Here is a 16600-nt window from a genome sequence, read left to right as displayed (position 1 = left end):
CAACTGGCATGGCTTCAAAGTGTTTGCCTGTGATTTTCAACTTCAAAATGATCTGAAAGTATTCACCCAGCCAATCAGTTTCTGACAGTGTGATTTTCCAGCTTGCCCAGAACAATCTCATTGTGCTCCTGTGAGTATTAAATGTGATAAGGCCCTTAAAGTGCTTAGCCAAGAGTCTAGAGTATAGTAAGAACTGAATACATAGTAAGAACTCAATCTGTATGAGGTATGAAGTGTCTGTACTTTTTAACACATTGTCTTATGCACATTCACCTATTTACAAACAAAAATTCTAGTGTATATGCAATTGGTTGGTATAGTGAATATACAGGTTGGTTTTCTGGGGATTTGTTTTGGTGTTTTACTTTGTTTTTACATTAGGGAAACTGGCATAACCTTTTAAAACATCTTTTAAAGTATTTTTAAAGTCTACCTAATAATCCATAAATGGAAAGGTAACAGTTTTTTAACAGTGTCTTTATTATTTGAAGATTTGGGTAGTTTGGTTTTTTTAATATAAATAAAGCTACAGTGAACATTTATTTTAAAAATAATCTTCATCTGCAAATTTAGTGCTCTATCTCTAATTATTTTCTTTCAGTTTCCACTTTAGTATATTTAACTTGCAAGATTTTCTAAAAACCACACAATGCTGAAGAAAAACAAAATGCAAGTGGATGTAACATATTATTTGGAAGACTATATAACTTGCTTTCTATTAACTCAATAAATTTGCAACTGAAAAATAACTATCTCAAAATTAATTTTATTTCATGGGATAAAAGACATACTCAATTTAATAAGATGTTTGTTCAAGCAAGATGATGACTTTATATGCCACTAATTTAAATTAGAATAAGCTGTATGCAACAAAACATTGCAACTAGTATTTTTGTCTGGCATCCTAGAGAATGAGATATTTTGTCAATTTATGTGGATAAAGGGTCAGGTCAAGGCAGCATTTCTCTTAAGACTAAATATTTAGGTTTTTATGCATTTATGGTATTATGCTAGCTGATAGCAGATTAAAAACTAAGCTTATAAAGTCCACAGTTGCAAGCCTGTATCAGCAAGCAGGCTCTAGAATCCATCTGTACTGTGATTCTTCTCACCCATAGATCCTTCTGCTCATCTCCATCCAGATACAACAGAAATTTATGATCCTATCTCCCATGTGACATCTCAGCCACAGCCCCAGTCTAAAAAAGGAAGGAAAAGACTAATTTGCAGGCATTGCTTAGACGAAAATGTTTTAAAAGCTTGTCAGAATTTAAATTATGTATTCTTTGAATAATGCCAAAGTCCATAATGCAACTATAAAAATAACCATTTATCCAGAATTTAAGTTATGTCATATGTAACCGAAAGAATACTAATTTAATTTAAATGTTTGTGAATACAGGATAAAGATGATAATGCTGATGTAGTTGTTTGCCAGTCTGTGCTAAATACAGTTATAATAAGAAAATAACTAAACATAGTCTCTGTGAAAAATGGTTCACTGTCTTCCAAGCTCTGTGAAGACAAAGGCACCTCTACTAATTTCAAAGAGGTTTTAGATTTGGTCATAAATTAGTATGAACAGAATTTTCTATTTCATTACATTATGTTTGGTAATGTGCCAAAATAATCCAGATTGAGAGATTTCATTATAAATCAGGACAGGACACCAAAAATAGAAATAGCTCACTCAAATATGCATAGATTAAAATATATCAATTTTCCACCAAATATTTATTGAGAACCTACTATGTGTGCCTAACAATATGCTTGACATTAAGGTTCCAGGGAGCTTAAATATATTGTAACAGTACATTATTTCACTATTAATATCATAAATTTGAGCATTGTAGCTTGCAATGACCCATCTGTCTAATTGGATCAGTTTTAGATTAAAAGCTTTCAGATAACTTTATTTTTATGTGTTTTTAAATTTTTTATTTGTTTTAATTGACAAATAATAATTGTACATATTCATGGGATACAAAGCGATGTCTTGATACATACAAGGTACAGTGATCAGAAGACTTAAATAAGCATTTTTCAGTAATTTACTAGGAAACTCAATTCAGATTATGGCCTTAATGACTGAAGTTATGTTTTAGAACATCTAATCTCAGCACCTTTGTCCACCTGAGGAAACTTCCAACTATTTCAAGTCTTTGACCATGATTACAGTCAAGGAGAATTTCAAGGGGATAAATGTAAAACAAAACAAAAGGGGACTTTTAATTCCATTTTTAAAAATGAACTTATCAGAAGCAATCTGTAATTTGTGAAGGCAGCAGCTAAGTTTATTTAGAGAATACAAAGCAGATCAAGCAAAATTTTCCTTTTTGCAAAAACTGGGATTTTCCATTACCTGGCTTGTAGTCACACATCACCAGAGTGTGGTACAGTACACAGAATATAGCAAAGAAGAAAACAAAAATGTGGCCCTTACTCTGAAGAAGTTTTCAATCTATTGAGACAGATGAAGTTGTAGGAAGGGCACAAGCTTGGAAAAGTAGCCAAAGAAGGGTCATTCAACTTTAACGAATGGATAATATTCACAGAGGCAAAAAGGAAAAGCTGAAAACAACCAGGTAAGAGAAATATAATGAGAAATATTTTAGGAGGATGATGAGCAAGGCAAGTTCAGGAAGGCTGAGGGGACCAATCTGACTTGATAGGGGTGTGGGGGTGAGGACCAGGATGGGGCAGATTCGTCAAGAGATTCCTTCATTCTGGTAGGAAAAAGGGCAGAAGGGAGTAAATGAGAACTTACAGCATGTTTGAATATATATGTATGGGAGTGGATATACGGATGGGTAATCTGAACTTGACGCTCCTACTCTACAGACTGTCATATGACTAATGATATCCTCAATGGTATTTCAAAGCACAATATTCAAGCTCCTACTGTCATGCAAATTTTTCCCATAAAATTTGTTGAGCCACCTGAATGTTTATTAAATACTGACACGGACAAGCTTATAACCAAACTAAACAAGTCCAGTATCTTTTCTTCCAGACAGCCTGCCCCATACTACCATCCTGTAATATCCTGGAATCCTAGTATCTAAGACCAATAGTCTGTGCCTCTTACCTCTGGAGACAGAATTCAGATGTTTTACTTAAAGCTAGAAGATATCACAGTTCCTATCAGAAACCTGTTCATCCTACTGAGGGGCTGTCCACTGTCAGCACTACCAAAACTTGAAGTATCAGCTCACCACTGAAATCTGGACTTACCAATAATGTCATCTTTTCATCACTCTGCCCCTCATCCCATAAAAAATCTCCAACATGCAGTCAGGAGACCACCCCTCTGCCTCTATCCCAGAGCTATACGAAACAAGGGTGTCAAAGTTGCAATAGAAGCTACTCAGGTTTGAGTAGACCTCAAATAGCTTCTTCTCAGGCTTCAAGTCTGCCAGTTACTTCCCTGGGTTGGGACAGATTTTATTGACTGTCAATTTATAAACTTCAACCCACCTTACACTTCTGACCACTGGATGAGGCACAGAGCAATCCCACTCCTCAACTGTCATTTTTAACTACACTGTAACTTCAGAAGATTTGTTGACTTCCCTGAAACCAGGAATTGCCCAAAATCCCATGTCTACTCTGACAGTATCAACAATATTTAGTTTCAGAGATAAGAGGTTACAGATTTGATTTTTCCTCTCCACTTCTTCATAGCCACCAAAGGGACCTGAGCTCCTCGTGGAAGGTTGCCCATTCTTTTCCACGTGCCCTTCAGTACCACATCTCAACACTTTCATTTTTAAAAATTAAATTCCGCCGGGCACGGTGGCTCACGCCTGTAATCCCAGCACTTTGGGAAGCTGAGACAGGCGGATTATGAGTTCAGGAGATCGAGACCATCCTGGCTAACACAGTGAAACCCCATCTCTAATAAAAATTAAAAAAAATTAGCCGAGCATGGTGCGGTACACCTGTAGTCCCAGCTACTCGGGAGGCTGAGGCAGGAGAATCGCTTGAACCTGGGAGGCGGAGGTTGCCATGGGCCAAGATCGCGCCACTGCACTCCAGCCTGGGTGAGAGTACGAGACTCTGTGTCAAAAAGAAAAAAAAAAAATTAAATCAAATTCCACCTTCCCAGATACTTGTCATAGATTAGGAAGAGATCATTTCAGTTGGTACCTAGATAGGAATAGAAAAGAGAGACAGGCACAGAGACTATTGAAGTCTTAGATTATTATTACATTGGTTCTCTTCTATCATGTTAACTGTGTTTCAACAAGTAGGGTTTAGGGCTAAATGCAGCTAATTTAATAATTATAAAAATAATCTACAATTGGTTGGAGGAATAACATGGTGAATAAAAACATTTATTGTAGCTTCATTAAAAACTGGCATTTATCTCTCAAGTTTTTCCAAATGGTGTTTGAATAGAAGTGATATATTTTTAAGTAATTTATTCCTCGTTTAATATGTAGATTTTTATGATGATAAGGCATTATAAAATGTTAAGTAGTTATTTGCTAATCTTCTCAGGGCTGTCACATGAATAATGGTATCCTCAATGGCATTTCAAAGCACAATATTCAAGCTCCTACTGTCATTCAATAATGTCACTTCTCAGGCTGTGACAAATTAAGAAATATGATGCAAATATGTTTTCCAAGATTAAAACAAAAAAAAGCAATTCAAAGAGTGAAGGAAAACTGGCATGTCTTCATGTCTTAAACAGAATCATAATACTGTCTGCTCAAAATCCAAAATAAAGATAAAAATGGAAATTTAGAATGGTACACTAAGATATTCAATATAAGTTGAGTGTAACACCTACAAGTCACCAAGACTTTACCAATTCTATGACATCTAAACATCTAAGCTTAATATCAAAATAACAAGTGACTTAATATTCAGAAAGGAACAGGAACATTTAGGCCACTTGAGTCCCTTCAGTACAAACTGAATACAGCTGTGGATAAAGAGTCTCAATTGTTTCCAGTTTCAGAGAACACGTTAGGCCACTTAATATAACATCCTCCTGTATTGTTTGCTTTTTTGTTAGCCAAACAAGGCAGACTGATTGATTGAGTCACTCACAGGTATTCATTCCTTCAACAAATATTTATTAAAGGATTATCATGTCAGACAGCAGGCTAGAGGATTTTCCCATATCACTTAATTGAAATTCAACAAGTATTCTGTTATAATGAGGATTAAATGAGTTAATATTTGTACAGCGTTTAAAACAGTGTGTGGCACATTGTAAGTGCTCTATGAATGTTCGTTAAATAAATTATGTTGAAGAGTCGGTTGTAATATGATCTTTGTACAAGATTTTGGTTGTTCTATTTCTTCTCTGTTAAAGGTTTCTTTTTTTTTTTTTTTTTTTTAAGACGGAGTCTGGCTCTGTTGCCCAGGCTAGAGTGCAGTGGCGCAATCTTGGCTCACTTCAAGCTCCGCCTCCCGGGTTCACGCAATTCTCCTGCCTCAGTCTCCCCGAGTAGATGGGACCACAGGCACCCGCGACCACACTTGGCTTTTTTTTTTTTTTTTTTGTATTTTTAGTAGAGACGGGGTTTCACCGTGTTAGCCAGCAGGATGGTCTCAATCTCCTGACCTTGTGATCCACCCCCCTTGGCCCCCCAAAGTGCTGGAATTACAGATGTGAGCCACCGCGCCTGGCCAAAGGTTTCTATAGGCATAAAAGAACAGCAGGGTCCTAAGATACCAGCCAGGAAGCTAGGCACAGGAAACAACTAAGTCAATATATGCACATATAAAAATCACCTGATGGTAAATTTCTCTGGAAAACTTCTATAGGACTGACATAATAGGTTTTATATCACCTTTAAAACTTTTTTTTTTTTTTTTTTTTGAGACAGACTCTAGTTCTGTCACCCAGGCTGGAATGCAGTGGTGCGATCTTGGCTCACTGCAACCTCCACCTCCTGAGTTCAAGCGATTCTCATGCCTCAGTTTCCCAAGCAGCTGGGATTACAGGCGTGCACAACCATACCCAACTAATTTTTTGTATTTTAGTAGAGACTGGGTTTCACCATTTTGCCCAGGATGATCTTGAACCCCTGAGCTCAGACAATCCACCCACCTCGGCCTCCCAAAGTGCTAGAATTCCAGGCATGAGCCACCCTGCCTGGCCTAAAACATTTATTTAGCATGTACTTATGAAGTTGTATACACCAGGTTCTATTCTAACTGCTTTACGTGTAACTCATCTAATTCTAAGGCTAACTCTATGATACTACCATTACTCCACTTTATGGATGAGGAAACTGAGGCACACAGAGGCTCAGTAACTTGCCAAAGTCATATAGATAATAAGTGGTAGGGCCTACATTCCTACCCAAGTACCCAAGTAATCTGGCTCCAGAGCTCAAGTTCGTAAACACTAAGTGAAAATGTCAGCATAGGAAGGGGTCAGCATTTATAAGAACCCTCACAGTCTCTGTCTCCCTGAGTCAGCATTGTTCTGTGTGCATGAATTCACTTGTCATGTAACCCCATGATCACAGATTTTACTTCACGAAAAGAGATGGTCAAAGGACACTTTTGAAATATTCTTAAACCATACAAAAAGTCTAAAAGGAAAACTGAGGTGACAGATTATAGTTCAGGACTTAAATCAGTCTCAAATTTGACATGCTCATAATTAATCACTTTTGTATCCACACGTATTTTGCAAGAAGACTTAGAATCCATCATGTATTAACAAAGAATGAAGTAAGCGTACCTAGACCCTCCTCAATTGAATAGAGGACATTCCAACTCCTTGGCCCTGGCCCCTGCCCAGTGCTCTAAATTAATTCACTATAAATAAGGACATCTAAGCAAACTACAGATCACACGGAGTAGTAACTACCAACAAACATGAAACACTACTTTTCCATACAAGATAAATTGCAACATTTGTAGTGGAAAGTTGTATTGAATTTAGAAATCTGGCTTTAGAAAATACAGCAGAGGAGGCCAACTTTTCTGAAATAGCCAACAATGCAGAAACACTTTAAATGGTATTGAACGCTCCCCAGTTTCCTGAAGACCAAATAGATATTTCAGCAATTTATCAAGAACAATTAATGCTAGAAAACTGCCAATAATTCTTCTATCTCAGAAAGAACGACCCATCTCTGTATTCTCGCCTTCCAAGAGCATGGCAGAGTTTGTTTCTCAGTTCTTCCCACAGTTCAACTCTGATAAGTGAAATAAGGAAGGAGCTAAAAAGAGTGAAGAAATTTTTCTAAAATGTTTACAACCACAGATCCTGCCAACTGCTGCTTCCCCATTAGCTGAGTACGTTTTGGGCCACTGAAGCTCGGGTGTCAGCTCCTGGCTTGATGATGATTCGGTAAACAAAGAGACTTCAATATGTTTTATGCCCAAAATGCTCAAAACAGACACAGAGGCTCAACAGGCCTGATGCCTGAGCCTCCTGCAAATGCTCAGCCAAACCACTCTATCAATCACGATTATTTGGTGCCCCCCTCTGGCCTTACTGCAGCAACTTCATTTAGCTTTCCTAAGAAACTGAAAAGAATTCTGAACGGAAGTCCAGGGTGCAATCACAAAAATCTGCCTGCAAGAGAAACCTAGTGTTGTCTGCACTTATAATAATTATTCCAATTCTCAAAGGCAGAGGAAAATTTGGCAGGGCTGACTGCATGCTTTGAAACTCATAACGTTCTTAAGATGATATAATTTTGCTTTATGTATTTTTAAACATCCCCCAAGGAGAATGAGAGCTCTATCAGTTCCTCACAGTTAAGATAACTAGGCTACCTGGGCTCTGCTCAGAAGAATAAGTCAATTTACTCTGGAGAAATAATTCTGTGAAACTCAGACAGAGTTAGAACAGCATGCAGTTGAAAACTGTATCAAAAACTCAGGCTAAACAATATTACGTATTAAGGTCATATAATACTTATACAAGTTATTTACTAGCTCTTAGCCAAGTCCCCTGGGTAAGCAAACTACAGAGACAAGAGTTTGTGTCCAGTTCCAGAGAGCTTCCAGGTTCTCTAAATGAGTTTTGTCTCCAAATCCAAGGCCTCCTTTACTGTGTACTTCCCCCTGCCCAACCCCCCACCCCACCGGGACTGAGGTGACCATGCTCCTTCTGTTGGGTCAACATTGTCTGATCTGTTTTGGGGACAGTACATACAAGACTTTCCAGCCATGTTATGAAAGGGTTAGGCGAGGGGACGGGACACCTCACGCCCACATTGCTGAGAGCGAGTGGAGTAGTGCAAGTGCCAGAGATAGGCCCTATGGGGTTTCCAGAGCAGCTCTGCGGGTGCCAGATCCCAACAGGGCAAGATGACAAGCGGAAGTCCAGCTGTGAAGGCAAGAGGGAGAGGAACCAAGGAGGTTCCCGTGGGTCAGAGGAAAGTGACTATGGAGGAAGTCTTTGTCCAGGGCTTTGGGTGTTGGCGTCAGCTCCTCACGCAGCAGGTATAAGACAGATGGAAGGCACATAGGAACAGATACAGGGCATCCCTAACTCTTCCTTTCTTGCCCCTTTCTTCAGAGTTTGGAAACTCAGAGACCTCCAGGATTGGAACATGCAAATGATTCTTATTTGTAAGTGGTGAAAAACAAAACTGAAGAAGTCGGTGAGGAAAAAAGATCAATTAAAATTCAGCTTTGGGATAAGGATGAATTTAGCACCTTTTCTGGAAATCTCTGAAGCAATTACATTTGTACCCAGTAAATATTCTCATTCGGAAAACAATGCCTCAAGAAAGAGAGTAATAAAAATAACCACAATGAGGGCTCTCATTAATACTGGATCTTATGGAAATCAATTGTTCAGTCCCTCCACAAAAGACCAGATGGGCAGGAGGCTAAATATACACCATGCACTAAACATTATGAGTATCATAGTTTACAAGTCAAAGGGGGCTCTATTGAGGATAGTTCTATTTTCCCTCTATATTATCTGTTAGACAATACCTGATAACAATATCCAAGTAAATGACAACTTGATAAATAGTAATTTCCAATGGTGAACAGAGGTGACATTTCCTCGCTACAAAAATATTTTCTTTGGCAGATGAGATTAACTGAATAAGAAATCCACTGACACTGAAATCACACAGCCAAATTCCCTATCACAGCACTTATCACATTGTGTTAGTGTTGTTTGTTAAATATCTTTACTTACTTTCCTATATGCTATAATATTTGCTTTTTTCTCCCCAGTGTTTTCAAGCGGCTTGACATACAACAGGCACTCAAACAATGTTTCTTTGATTTCAATTGAATCCCTTTTAAGGCCATTTGCTCACTGATTTAATAAGGGAATAGTAGCCTGAAAGCACATGTTCTGATCTTTCACAGGTAGGTAAATTTTGTTAAAATGAATGAGGGTCTTGATCTGAAAAATACTGAGGAATTTTACATCAAATGTTTTAGCGCTGTTTCATAAGAAGATAGAAATTCTGGCTCAAGTGGGTGGTTATCAGTTTCTAATCAGTGATCCTATCTTAGCACCCTCAAAGAGGAACAAAATAAATTACTTTCTATCTGTGAAATGAAAAAGTAAAAATGTAAAGCAATTTAAACTGAGAATACCTATATAAAGGAAAAAAAATTGTGAGTCTCAATCTTAGGTTTTAAAATGGATTTCAAAACAGCTTTCCAATACTTCTAAGATTCCTATGAAAAAGATGAGATCAGAATAGGAAGTAACAATTTCCTCCAAAGTATACACATGAAAGTTGGCACAGAAACACCATTTATTTGGGCGATGACTGAAACAGTTGGCCCATTTAATCAGACAAGTGGTTTGAGTTCATCTGGTTTTCACCTGCACAGTCTAGTCCAGCACAGACAAGCCCCCAGCAGGGAGGTCGAAAGAATGCTTTATCCTATCTGATTCAGTGATCCTCTTCTGACATTATGTCCATACTGAAGGGGATAATAATGCATCAGATGATTTCAGGTAACTTACCTCTTCCCCTCCTTCTTACCTAGGAAGTAACATAACTCACCTGTCTCATGTGCAGAGGAGAAGCACAGCCTTGAATCACAAGTAGGTCTGGGAGTAGCCCTAGCGATGCCTCTTGGATCTGGCTTGTCCCATTCAATAAGCACATCTTTCCAAAAGACCAACAGCCCCTCAATGCAGAGACCAGAAATTCCAATAGCATTCTCCTATCTAAGACGTATGCCTATGGGAGCACAGATATTCTTAGGAATAATAACAACTGTAAAATCATGTTTGATTTGATTCTATTTTTTGGCTTCCTGCATACATATTTGGTATGATGCTTGTACCAAATCAACCATTGTACCATCTGTAGAAGAAAATGACATATGCAAGACTGATGACTTCCTTATCCCACTGCCCTCTCTATGTTAAAATTAATAAGAAGAAACATTAAGTCATTAAAATTATTCATGCAAGCACAGCCTCTCCCTGCTCTCCACTTCACACACTTTATCATCTGTGAATGACTGTGGACTTACGAGTTTCCAATCTAACTTCCTCCGGAGATCCAATGAGTCTGTCTATATATGGCATGGAAGCTTGCCCCTCTCTTTAGACATTTTATGCAGTTCCGAGGATGCAACAAATCTCATTTGGGAGCTGCACACCATCACCCACATATTAAATTGTCACCCTGAGTAATAAAATTCACAAACTCCATTTCATTTTTTTCATCACCATGTTGCCTGATAATATAAAAAGGTGTCATATACCTTTGATTTGTAGCTTGTGTGTTTGTGAAATAGCCTCTCCACAAACAACCTGATGAAGTCAAGGAAGCTGAATGACTTTTTTTTTTTAATGCCCAAGTCTATTTCCCTGTAAATATTCATGTGCATAAACATAAAATGTTAAATGGTGTGAAATCTTGGTAATTGCACAAGTAGGAAAAAGTCATAGCATGATTGTTCTGAGTAAGGTAGAAATTTCTAGACTCACTGCCTGTATCAAAAGCAGTGACTCCAAATTACATAGGCACGTATGGCATTTCCAGACCTTTGAATAACTGACTAAGATATCAAAAAATGCCACATTGGTCATATGTAATTGAAAAATGGCTATCTGCTCTTTCACAGCTTTCCTTAATTTAGGTGTCTTTTGTGATATGCAAAACATATTTATACCTGTTTTCTAAAGAATATATTTGTAGTTTGTTTTGACAGACACTTGGCTAACAGTCATTTTTCTGCCATTCTTATGTGGGGAGAAGAGAATACCAATCAATCATAGATGCCATTTAGATTTCTGGTAATCTTGTTTCCAGAAAAATAATAGAGATTTTGGTAGTCATTTGTGTTGAGATCACTGGCTAGTCTCATCATTATTCATCAACTTGATTCTCCATGGAGTGATTTTTAAAAGTCGGAAGTGTCAGACTCTTTCAAGGATATGACGAAATACCTAGGCTTCGCCCCTAAATAAAATAATCATAAACACTACTTTTTGTCTATAATCTAAGGGATTCAAAGACTTATAAAGTTGATCAACCATGGATGATTTCAGGTGAACAATCTCTGCTCTAGGATTATGATTATCCTTGTCTTTAAAACATCATTATGGTGGCAGTGTGAAGAACAGGCTGAGCTAGGGGCAGACAGGCTGCAGGGAAGGTATTTGCCATTTTCATTACAGCCAGTGAGTGGTGAGGGTGATTTGACCAGAGTGCAGGAAATAGAAAGAAAAAAAAAAAAAAAAGACAGAGAACAAAATCAACAAAACCTGGAGATTGAAAGGGGTTTGATATCTATATAGAAAGGAAGGAAAAAGACCTCACTCCTTAGTCATGTCTGACATTTTTAAAAAAAGATCATGAAGTGGAAAATCAGCCCTCCAAAGTTTTAAGGCTTTTACTGGTATATCTTTATTTTGCATGAAAATAACCCTTTGATAACTAGTAAATAAGCAAGTAAATTGACAACTAGTAAATAAAGACTATCTGCACAGAATATGCTTTTAGTGATTAGATATATTTGCAAGTTGATTTTTTCTAGAATGTCTAAAGAAGGTTAGTTTCACGTTCATCTATAGGCCATGTTCTACAACACACTCATTGCACTTACAGTGACTAGAAAGGACAAATTTAAAGTGTAATCGCTTTAGAAGGAATAAGTAGTAGAGTATGTTCTTCACATAACCAGTGAATGTGGCAAAGGAAAATTAGCAAACAAAAGCATCATAAATTTATTTCAAACAACAGTAGATTGAATATGTACATCTATTTCTTCTCTGTCCTGAAATAATGATATTTCCCCAAATAACAATATGAGAATTAAAATATAAAAGGTACAAGTTCCAAGGGGAAGAAAATAATATGACTACCGAAATTGAAAGACTTCAATACTTTTTTAAAAGATAGAAAACAGATATAGGATTAGTAACAGACTTAATATAGGAAAGAAGTATGAACAGTGTTCTACAAAGAGGATGCCTTGAAAGATTCTGCTTTTGAACTATCAAAATAGCTCAAATAGGAGTAATATGTATATGATTAAAAGCAGAGGCATTAATTAAAATTCTTTGTGAAAATATTAGATCAGGCTGGGCACCATGGCCCACACCTGATGCCAGCACTTTGGGAGGCTAAGGCTGGCAGATCACTTGAGGCCAGGAGTTTGAGACAAGACTGGCCAACATGGCAAAATCCCATCTCTACAAAAAATACAAAAATTAGTCAAAGGTGGTGGGGTCCACCCGTAATCCCAGCTTCTTGGGAAGCTGAGGCACGAGAATTGCTTGAGCCTGGGGGGCAGAGGTTGCAGTGAGCCAAGATCATGCTACTGCTTTCCAGCCTGGGTGACAGAGCGAGACTGTCAAAAAGAAAGAAAGAAAGAAAGAAAAAAAAACCTCTCTCTCTCTCTATATATATATGCCACTCTCAACTATCCTTGGCAGTTTGGTGGTTATCCCTCTTACATCTCACCCCCACCACTACTGCTTCCTTAAAAGACAGAATCTGAAGGCTTCAGATTTAGGGTACCTAAGTAGAAGGCAGGAAGGTGGGAACATGGAGCTGACAACAGGACTGAATAAACAAAGTTTCACAGTGAATAGTAGATCCAGCCTCAGCCTCCTTCCTCCTCCCTTCTTATAGAATGCTAGAGCTGGGCTTAAAGCCCTACTCCAAGATAGTATATGAGAGGATGCCTCCCTAGAACAAATAGTCCCAAGGAAAAGACACCCTAAATCTGAAGAGTCCTAATGAAAGAGCTTAGTTGCCCTGGACTACCCTCTAAATTATCAGCAAATAAGTTCCCTTGGCCTGCAGCGTTCAATCAACTTTCTATTGCCTCAATCTTAAAACATGACTGCCACAAGTATTTTAGAGAAATCTCCAGCAGAAAAACATTTAGAAATAGGGGAAAAAAGAAAAAATAGGAATACAAAGGAAGATGAGGCAATGCAGGGTATAAGAAGCATTTTTTAAAATCTGCCATTACTATTCTCTGAGAAATGAGTTTATGTCAGTAACAAAGAACAGAATACTATTTAAAAGGAGTAATGAGAGACAAGAAGCTCTTAAACATTAAAAACAGGACAGCTAAAATTTAAAATAAATCAATAAAAGGAAAAGGGAAATACTCAGTTTTGTTTCAAATATGCCTTTTTTGGTTGGGTTTTGCACCTAAGAAACTAAATACCGCCCCTCTATTTATCCCTAAAAGACATTTTGTATATTACAGGAAGAGATTCCCAGGTCATTAGATTATATATTCATAATTTGGGGCTTTTTAAAATGAAATTCTTAAGAGCATATGCTTGCCTTGTAACCAAGCTCAGGCTCAGCTACTCGCCACTTGCAAAAGCAATAACAAGAATGAAGTGCAGTGAAAAGGAAAGTGACTTTATTTTCCAAAGCTAGCAGTGGGGATGCAGCTGGCTTACGCCTCTAGGAACCATTTCAAACTTCAGGCTGGGAAGAGGGGCTTACAAAAGGGAACTTGGAATGGGAGGCATGAGGGAGGGACGCTGAGGCCAAGGTCTGCATGTTTTGTGCTATCTGAAGCCTTGGGCCATCTGGAGCACAGGCTGGTGTCATCTCAGCACTGGCCGGGTTGTTGACTAACTGCCTTGAGGTAATCTCTGGAATTTGGCAGCTGGGTCTCTATGCTTTGTCTGTTTTAAGATTAGCCCCCTGGAACTTCTAAGTAAGCACATAATTAGATACAACCATACAATTAGATAAATGTGCACAGAGGTGAGGGAGTGTATGGCAGGAAAGGGAGGGACATAGTGTTTCAAAGAAAGTACATTCCAAGGTCATATTTTAAGACTAAGGAGAAGAAAAAAAGGGTTTTGCAGTAAGCTTCAAGGTTGTATCTTGAGACTAGGGGGAAAAAGCTTTAAAATAGATTTTCAGGCTAGACTGTTCAGCTTTACTGCCTGGATTGTAAACTTTTGTAGGACAGAAGTCAAAATTCCTCAGTTTACACATAGTTTTACAGAACCTGGCACATTTTTGATCCTCACTAAGTGTTGTAAGAAATCCTTTTTGGAAATATTCTTAATTATTCCAAACATGTCTAAATCTTTTAGGATGGAAGAAGCAGGAAGATATTCAAATGAGTTTAAACATATTACGGGGGATCTACTAAGAGAACAAGAAAAATAGTCACTATTTTTGAATAAATAATGGTAATAAAACAGAAGAGGAAAAATAAAGATTGTACTTCAAAGTGAAACAATAAAAATGTGAAAATACTAAGTTAATCAGCAAAGAGTGACGTTATTTAATGAACACAGCATTAAGATGGATGCCCTGAGTTTTTCTAATATCATACAACAAATATTTATCAATGGCTGACAATGTGCTAATCACTGTGCTAGATGTGTTTGAAATGTAGAGATGAAAACAATAGAGCGGCCGGGCGCAGTGGCTCAAGCCTGAAATCCCAGCACTTTGGGAGGCCGAGACGGGCGGATCACGAAGTCAGGAGATCAAGACCATCCGGGCTAACACGGTGAAACCCCGTCTCTACTAAAAATACAAAAAATTAGCCGGGCGTGGTGGCGGGCGCTTGTAGTCCCAGCTACTCGGGAGGCTGAGGCAGGAGAATGGCGTAAACCCGGGAGGCGGAGCTTGCAGTGAGCTGAGATCCGGCCACTGTACTCCAGCCTGGGTGACAGAGCGAGACTCCTCTCAAAAAAAAAAAAAAAAAAAAAAACAATAGAGCATCTCTCTTTAAAAAGCACAAAGTGTAGCAAGACCAGATTAAAGCAGAATATGATAATCCCTTCTCTTAGAGGACATACAAGCACTGTATACACATTTCAGGCTAGAGAAAAAACTGGTTGGGATAAGATTTTAGAAAAACTCAACTTGAGCAGAACCTTGAAGACAAGTCAAGAAGACCAGAACAAAAAAGATATTTTGAGCCGGGATGATAAACCATTGCAGTGTGCCCAGGGAATGAGGCTTTGTCTGTGATGGCGAGAATTTCAGGGCTAAAACCAGGAAAGTTCTAGGCCCTCAGGAGCATTGTGCACCATATAAAAGAGTTTGGAGTATAATCCTAAATCAATGCAGAAACATTGATGGGTTTTTCCTCAAGGAAGGGAAACATTCTGATTTGTCTTGGAAAGATCATTCTGACTGCCCTGTGGAAGGTAAATTGGGAAGCTAAGACAGGAGGAAAGTGAACTGGTCAGGGAGCATCTATACTAATTCATGGACAAGAAGACAGAGAAATATGGTAGCTTTAATGAGGATATTGGGGGAGAGATAAATTCAACAGATATTTAGGCAGTTGAAACAATAGTATTTAAACACTTATATATGAAGGTTCTATAATTATTCTCATGTTTCTGGTTTAATAGCTCAGCAGATGGAGGTTTCATTTCTCAAGAATGGAAATATAAAAGAACAGACTTTGAGTGGAGATGCTTAGAAAGGGGAAGATCATGAATTCTGTCAGATGGGTTGAATATAGAAGCCCCATAGAACATCCTAATCGAAGTAGCAGGAGGTGTATATTTTTAATGTACTTCTTGTACCCATGACTCAGCTTTATGATGGAGACAAAGATTTGTAAATCATCAGCATTCAGGTAGTGGAATGAAAATAAAATAATACTAACCAATATTTACATGGTAAGGAGAGGAAAAGGAGCCCAAGGATATGGAGTAGAAGATTCCAGTGAAGAAACAGAACCTCCAAGCTAGACTGCTGTCAAGGAACAATAGTAGGAAAGAGTTTCAAGAAGGAAATGATTGGTTAGTGTATCAGTCAGGGCTCGCTAAAGAAACAGAACAAATAGGAGATAGATGATTAGACAGTTAGATGACAGACATATATACAGATACACAACTGTATATACAGATAGATATCTATATCTATCTATATAAAGAGATTTATTACAGGAATTGGCTCACATAATTATGGAGGCTGAGAAGTCCCATAATCTTCCATCTGCAAGCTAGAAGCCTAGGAAACCCCAGTGCATAGTTCCAGTCCACATTTAAAGGCCTAAGAACCAGGAGTCCAGATGGTGTAAACCCCAGCCTGAAAGCAGGACGAGATTAATGTCCCAGCTCAAGCAGGCAGAGTGAATTCTCCCTTTCTCCACCTTTTTGTTCAGTCCAGGCCCTCAACAGATAGTAAGATGCACAGCCACACTGGGAAGGACAGTGTGC

At 38.1% G+C, this 16600-nt stretch overlaps 1 long non-coding RNA gene across 1 annotated transcript in view; it reads right to left on the bottom strand.

Moving 5' to 3' along the window:
- The window catches only part of LOC106996757 (uncharacterized), a 123809-nt gene that overhangs the window by 1152 nt on the left and 106057 nt on the right, over positions 1 to 16600 (bottom strand). The gene's annotated exons all lie outside the window — the stretch shown is intronic.

Source organism: Macaca mulatta, chromosome 2 (assembly GCF_049350105.2).
Source record: "Macaca mulatta isolate MMU2019108-1 chromosome 2, T2T-MMU8v2.0, whole genome shotgun sequence".
Classification (NCBI taxonomy): Eukaryota; Metazoa; Chordata; class Mammalia; order Primates; family Cercopithecidae; genus Macaca; species Macaca mulatta.
Note: the sequence above shows the minus strand (reverse complement) of the source record. Positions and strands in the feature narration are given on the sequence as shown.